Source organism: Oncorhynchus kisutch, linkage group LG22 (genome assembly GCF_002021735.2).
Source record: "Oncorhynchus kisutch isolate 150728-3 linkage group LG22, Okis_V2, whole genome shotgun sequence".
NCBI classification, from domain to species: domain Eukaryota; kingdom Metazoa; phylum Chordata; class Actinopteri; order Salmoniformes; family Salmonidae; genus Oncorhynchus; species Oncorhynchus kisutch.
This window is the reverse complement of record NC_034195.2, coordinates 29,958,502-29,964,600: the sequence shown is the minus strand read 5'-3', so window position 1 is coordinate 29,964,600 and position 6,099 is coordinate 29,958,502.

Here is a 6,099-nt window from a genome sequence, read left to right as displayed (position 1 = left end):
TTAATTATAAATAAGCATCTGTTGTTGAGGAGGAGGTGAGTGGAATGGTTATCCGATTATTTTCCACATTTGAAATCACTCTGATGTGCATCTCCTTCGTTCTTACACTCCTTCTTATTACACTCCTTCTTATTACACTCCTTCTTATTACACTCCTTCTTATTACACTCCTTCCTTATTACACTCCTTCTTATTCCACTCCTTCTTATTACACTCCTTCCTTATTATACTCCTTCTTATTACACTCCTTCATATTACACTCCTTCCTTATTACACTCCTTCTTATTACACTCCTTCTTATTACACTCCTTCCTTATTACACTCCTTCTTATTACACTCCTTCTTATTACACTCCTTCCTTATTACACCCCTTCCTTCTATTATTACACTCCTTAATATTGCACCACTTCCTTCTTATTACACTCCTTCCTTATTATTACATTCCTTCTTATTACACTCCTTTCTTATTACACTCCTTCCTTATTATAATCCTTCCTTCTTATTACACTCCTTCTTATTACACTCCTTTCTTATTACACTCCTTCCTTATTATTACATTCCTTCTTATTACACTCCTTTCTTATTACACTCCTTCCTTATTATAATCCTTCCTTCTTATTACACTCCTTATTATTACATTTCTTCTTATTACACTCCTTATTATTACATTCCTTCTTATTACACTCCTTCCTTATTACACTCCTTCCTTATTATACTCCTTTCTTCTCATTACACTCCTTCTTATTACATTTCTTCCTTATTACACTCCTTCTTATTACTGTCTTTCTCAGTGTAATGGTAGGGATCGTTCAGATATGCCTTCGCATTGTCTATCATAGTATACACCCCTTTTATTCCTCCCTCTTAGTCAACCAGCTGTCTGCCATCTATCTCTCATGAATATCTCCTTTTCTTCCTCTCACCCCACCCCATCCCATTGACATTGTCAACAAGATGGCATAGCAGTCAGATGTCTTTTGTCCTCGTCTTGTTGTGTCCCATATATATATATACTGTATATTTACAACATTCTTCGCATACCTTTTTATATATATTTTTCTTTTCCATAAACTCATCTTCAAAACACTCTCCTGCAACCCGCCTCACCAATGTATATATCTTTTTTAAAGAAAGTATTATTTACCCTTTTGATCACTCGACTAAGCATGCCTCTCCTTAATGTCAATATGCCTGTCCATTGCTGTTCTGGTTAGTGTTTATTGGCTTATTTCACTGTAGAGCCTCTAGTCCTGCTCACTATGCCTTATCCAACCTATTAGTTCCACCACCCACACATGCGTTGATATCTCCTGGTTTCAATGATGTTTCTAGAGACAATATCTCTCTCATCATCACTCAATGCCAAGGTTTACCTCCACTGTAATCACGTCCTACCATACCTTTGTCTGTACATTATACCTTGAAGCTATTTTATTGCCCCCAGAAATCTCCTTTTACTCTCTGTTCCAGACGACCAATTCTCATTGCTTTTAGCCATACCCATATCCTACTCCTCCTCTTTTCCTCTGGTGATGTAGAGGTTAATCCAGGACCTGCAGTGCCTAGCTCCACTCCCACTCCCCAGGCGCTCTCTTTTGATGACTTCTGTAACTGTAATAGCCTTAGTTTCATGCATGTTAACATTATAAGCCTCCTCCCTAAGTTTGTTTTATTCACTGCTTTAGCACACTCTGCCAACCCGGATGTTCTAGCTGTGTCTGAATCCTGGCTTAGGAAGACCACAAAAAAATCCCAAAATTCTGACATTTTCATCCCAAACTACAACATTTTCAGACAAGATAGAACTGCCAAAGGGGGCGGTGTTGCAATCTACTGCAAAGATAGCCTGCAGAGTTCTGTCCTACTATCCAGGTCTGTACCAAACTATTTGAACTTCTTCTTTTAAAAATCCACCTCTCTAAAAACAAGTCTCTCACCGTTGCCGCCTGCTATAGACCACCCTCTGCCCCCAGCTGTGCTCTGGACATCTGTGCTTTGGACAGCCCCCCATCTATCATCAGAGCTTGTGCTGCTAGGCGACCTAAACTGGAACATGCTTAACACCCCAGCCATCCTACAATCTACGCTTGATGCCCTCAATCCCACACAAATTATCAATGAACCTACCAGGTACCTCCCCAAAGCTGTCACCCTCATAGATATCATCCTAACCAACTTTCCCTCTAAATACACCTCTGCTGTTTTCAACCAAGATCTCAGCGATCACTGCCTCATTGCTTGCATCCATAATGGGTCAGCGGTCAAACAACCTCCACTCATCACTGTCAAACGCAGTCAGCTGATGTTCTGAAAGAGCTGCAAAATCTGGAGCCCTACAAATCAGCTGGGCTAGACAATCTGGACCCTTTCTTTCTAAAATGATCTGCCGAAATTGTTGCCACCCCTATTACTAGCCTGTTCAACCTCTCTTTCGTGTCCTCTGAGATTCCCAAAGATTGGAAAGCAGCTGCGGTCATCCCCCTCTTCAAAGAGGGGGACACTCTTGACCCAAACTGCTACAAACCTATATCTATCCTACCCTGCCTTTCTAAGGTCTTCGAAAGCCAAGTCAACAAACAGATTACTGACCATTTCGAATCTCACCATACCTTTTCTGCAATCTGGTTTCAGAGCTGGTCATGGGTGCACCTCAGCCACACTCAAGGTCCTAAACGATATCTTAACCGCCATTGATAAGAGACATTACTGTGCAGCCTTGGTTTCTCAAATGATTGCCTCGCCTGGTTCACCAACTACTTCTCTGATAGAGTTCAGTGTGTCTGCTGAGGGTCTGCTGTCTGGACCTGTCTGGACCTCTGGCAGTCTCTATGGGGGTGTCACAGGGTTCAATTCTTGGACCGACTCTCTTCTCTCTATACATCAATGATGTCGCTCTTGCTGCTGGTGAGTCTCTGATCCACCTACATGCAGACGACTCCATTCTGTATACTTCTGGCCCTTCTTTGGACACTGTGTTAACCCTCCAGGCAAGCTTCAATGCCATACAACTCTCCTTTTGTGGCCTCCAATGACTCTTAAATACAAGTAAAACTAAATGCATGCTCTTCAACCGATCGCTGCCTGGACCGGCCCGCCTCTCCAACATCACTACATTGGACAGGCTCTGACTTAGAATACGTGGAAAACTAGAAATACCTAGGTGTCTGGTTAGACTGTAAATTCTCCTTCCAGACCCAATCCAAAGTGAAATCTAGAATTGGCTTCCTATTTTGCAACAAAGCATCCTTCACTCATGTTACCAAACATACCCTTGTAAAACTGACTATCCTACCAATCCTCGACTTCGGCGATGTCATTTACAAAATAGCCTCCAATACCCTACTCAACAAATTGGATGCAGTCTATCACAGTGCCATTGTCACCAAAGCCCCATATATTACCCACCATTGCGACATGTACGCTCTCGTTGGCTGGCCCTTGCTTCAAACTCGTCGCCAAACCCACTGGCTCCATGTCAAATCAAATCAAATCACATTTATTTATATAGCCCTTCGTACATCAGCTGATATCTCAAAGTGCTGTACAGAAACCCAGCCTAAAACCCCAAACAGCAAGCAATGCAGGTGTAGAAGCACGGTGGCTAGGAAAAACTCCCTAGAAAGGCCAATACCTAGGAAGAAACCTAGAGAGGAACCAGGCTATGTGGGGTGGCCAGTCCTCTTCTGGCTGTGCCGGGTGGAGATTATAACAGAACATGGCCAAGATGTTCAAATGTTCATAAATGACCAGCATGGTCGAATAATAATAAGGTAGAACAGTTGAAACTGGAGCAGCAGCACAGTCAGGTGGAAGTTGAAACTGGAGCAGCAGCATGGCCAGGTGGACTGGGGACAGCAAGGAGTCATCATGTCAGGTAGTCCTGGGGCATGGTCCTAGGGCTCAGGTCAGTTGAAACTGGAACAGCAGCATGGCCAGGTGGACTGGGGACAGCAAGGAGTCATCATGTCAGGTAGTCCTGGGGCATGGTCCTAGGGCTCAGGTCCTCCGAGAGAGAGAAAGAAAGAGAGAAGGAGAGAATTAGAGAACGCACACTTAGATTCACACAGGACACCGAATAGGACAGGAGATGTACTCCAGATATAACAAACTGACCCCAGCCCCCCGACACATAAACTACTGCAGCATAAATACTGGAGGCTGAGACAGGAGGGGTCAGGAGACACAGTAGGGTATTGGAGGAGACATGTCATCTACAAGATCCTGCTAGGTAAAGTCCCCCCTTATCTCAGCTCGCTGGTCACCATAGCATCACCCACCTGTAGCACGCGCTCCAGCAGGTATATCTCTCTGGTCACCCCCAAAACCAATTCTTTCTTTGGCCGCCTCTCCTTCCAGTTCTCTGCTGCCAATGACTGGAACGAACTACAAAAATCTCTGAAACTGGAAACACTTATCTCCCTCACTAGCTTTAAGCACGAGCTGTCAGAGCAGCTCACAGATTACTGCACCTGTACATAGCCCACCTATAATTTAGCCCAAACAACTACCTCTTTCCTACTGTATTTATTTGATTTGATTGATTTATGTATTTATTTAGCTCCTTTGCACCCCATCATTTTTATTTCTACTTTGCACATTCTTCCACTGCAAATCTACCATTCCAGTGTTTTACCTGCTATATTGTATTTACTTTGCCACCATGGCCTTTTTTTTGCCTTTACCTCCCTCATCTCACCTCATTTGCTCACATCGTGTATAGACTTGTTTCTACTGTATTATTGACTGATTGTTTGTTTTACTCCATGTGTAACTCTGTGTCGTTGTATGTGTCGAACTGCTTTGCTTTATCTTGGCCAGGTCGCAATTGTAAATGAGAACTTGTTCTCAACTTGCCTACCTGGTTAAATAAAGGTGAAAGATATATATATTTTTAAATAACACCCCTCTCTCTTTCTCTATCCCTGTTTCTGGAGAGGAGAGGGGAGGAGAGGAGAAGGGAGGGGAGGAGAGATTAACTAGTTTGAGTGAGGAGTCTGTGTGAATGTACTGTATGCACTGTTGTATTCCAACATTCCCTTATTCATTTGGAATCAAGAATCAGGCAAAAATCGAGGATTGGACATATTTCCATTTAGGTTATCTGAGGTCCGTAAACATTTAAAACATCTGATCTTGACGTATCTGACTGTTTTATATTCATGACCAAACATTTCACTGTTACCCACCTGGCCTATAACAAAGAAGCCTCACTATGCTTCCTCTTAGATAAACATGTAGCAAGCTTTACCAAAACGTTTGTTTTACTATGCCATGTCCAGGAGTTCCTCTCAAGGTCTCCTCACACAATCCAAATATTTTCACTCATGTTAATGCTGGGTCAATATCCGCCTCTGCCCAACGACTTTTCCTGCACACACCAACTCTGAACATACACACACACACACACACACACACACACACACACACACACACACACACACACAGAGTCATATGCAGGGGCTCATGCACGCACGAACGCAACACGCACACATTCACTCCACGCGCTCGCTCGCACACACACACACACACACACACACACACACACACACACACACACACACACACACACACACACACACACACACACACACACCACAGTGCACAGCAGCAGCAGGGAGTGTATAGTGTGTATATACCAGACCCCATGCTCAGAGGTCAGGCCGGGATCAGGGATGGCTACTACTCTTCTCCAGCAGTGTTCAGAAGCAGAGAGGACCCACTGTTCTACAGAGCCACCAGATTACAGGCCCGTTTACACAGGTGCACGTCATATGGCTCGGCACACATGCACTGTGTGATTTCTTAGTATTGTGTGTGTGTTTGTGTCCATCCGTCTTAGAGCCCATTCAGTATTTGGCGTGTTGTGAAACTCTGATACCATCAGTTCAGTAGCTCTGGGAGAGGTAGAAATGTATGGAGGTAGAGAGGACAGAAGGAGAGGGAGAGAGGAAAGGTAGATATGAAGCACTCTGACTGAGAATCCAGGTCTGTTATGGTTGGCCAACAGAATGTTGTTGAACACTCATAGATGACATATATCTGGGCTGTCCAGTTCCTTAGTTGGTACAGCCCAGCACCCTCACTCTCCCAGCACATTGA